The following is a 2,050-nucleotide window of genomic DNA, read 5'->3' as shown; positions in this document are numbered from 1 at the left end:
CACAGCACAGATCACACAGCACAGATCACACAGATCATACAGCACAGCTCACACAGCACAGCTCACACAGCAGATCACACAGCACAGCTCACACAGCACAGATCACACAGCACAGCTCACACAGCACAGCTCACACAGCAGATCACACAGCACAGATCACACAGCACAGATCACACAGCACAGCTCACACAGCACAGATCACACAGATCACACAGCACAGATCACACAGCACAGCTCACATAGCACAGATCCCACAGCACAGATCCCACAGCACAGATCACAAAGCACAGATCACGCGGCACAGCTCACACAGCATATCACACAGCACAGATCACACAGATCAACAGCACAGATCACACAGCACAGCTCACACAGCATATCACACAGCACAGATCACACAGATCAACAGCACAGATCACACAGCACAGCTCACACAGCAGATCCCACAGCACAGCTCACACAGCATAACACACAGCACAGATCACACAGATCACACAGCACAGATCACACAGCACAGCTCACACAGCACAGATCACACAGATCACACAGCACAGCTCACACAGCACAGCTCACACAGCACAGATCACACAGATCACACAGCACAGCTCACACAGCACAGATCNAGCACAGATCCCACAGCACAGATCACACAGATCACACAGCACAGCTCACACAGCACAGCTCACACAGCACAGCTCACACAGATCACACAGCACAGATCACACAGCACAGATCACACAGATCACACAGCACAGATCACACAGCAGATCACACTGCACAGATCCCACAGCACAGCTCACACAGCACAGATCACACAGATTACACAGCACAGATCACACAGCACAGCTCACACAGCACAGATCACACAGCAGATCACACAGCATATCACACTGCACAGATCCCACAGCACTGATCACACAGCACAGATCACACAGCACAGATCACACAGGTTACACAGCACAGCTCACACAGCACAGCTCACACAGCACAGATCACACAGATCCCACAGCACAGCTCACACAGCACAGCTCACACAGCACAGCTCCACAGCACAGCTCACACAGCATAGCACACAGCAAAGATCACACAGCACAGATCACACAGATCACACGGCACAGCTCACACAGCATATCACACAGCACAGATCACACAGATCACACAGCACAGATCACACAGATCACACAGCACAGATCACACAGCACAGCTCCACAGCACAGATCACACAGCACAGATCCCACAGCACAGATCACACAGATCACACAGCACAGCTCACACAGCACAGCTCACACAGCACAGCTCACATAGCATATCACACAGCACAGATCACACAGATCACATAGCACAGATCACACAGCACAGCTCACACAGCAGATCACACAGCACAGATCACACAGCTCACACAGCAGCTCACGCAGCACAGCTCACACAGCACAGATCACACAGCAGATCACACAGCACAGATCACACAGCTCACACAGCACAGCTCACACAGCACAGATCACACAGATCACACAGCACAGATCACAAGCACAGATCACACAGCACAGCTCACACAGCACAGCTCACACAGCATATCACACAGCACAGATCACACAGATCACACAGCACAGATCACACAGCAGATCACACAGATCACACAGCACAGCTCACACAGCACAGCTCACACAGCATATCACACAGCACAGATCACACAGCAGAGCTCCACAGCACAGATCACACAGCACAGATCCCACAGCACAGATCACACAGATCACACAGCACAGCTCACACAGCATAGTTCACACAGCAGATCACACAGCACAGCTCACACAGCACAGCTCACAGCACAGATCACACAGCTCACACAGATCACACAGCTCACACAGCACAGATCACACAGCACAGCTCACAAAGTATATCACACAGCACAGATCCCACAGCACAGATCACACAGATCACACAGCAGATCACACAGCATATCACACTGCACAGATCCCACAGCACAGATCCCACAGCACAGATCACACAGATCACACAGCACAGCTCACACAGCACAGCTCACACAGCACAG

General features: G+C 51.6%; 1 protein-coding gene across 1 annotated transcript in view; it reads right to left on the bottom strand.

Annotated features, from left to right (window-relative positions):
* The window catches only part of ASMTL (acetylserotonin O-methyltransferase like), a 59,472-nt gene that overhangs the window by 34,005 nt on the left and 23,417 nt on the right, over positions 1 to 2,050 (bottom strand). The gene's annotated exons all lie outside the window — the stretch shown is intronic.

The sequence above is a fragment of the Cebus imitator genome, unplaced genomic scaffold, assembly GCF_001604975.1.
Source record: "Cebus imitator isolate Cc_AM_T3 unplaced genomic scaffold, Cebus_imitator-1.0 Scaffold708, whole genome shotgun sequence".
Taxonomy (NCBI): domain Eukaryota; kingdom Metazoa; phylum Chordata; class Mammalia; order Primates; family Cebidae; genus Cebus; species Cebus imitator.
The sequence above is the reverse complement of the archived record's forward strand: the minus strand, read 5'-3'. Positions and strand labels throughout refer to the sequence as shown.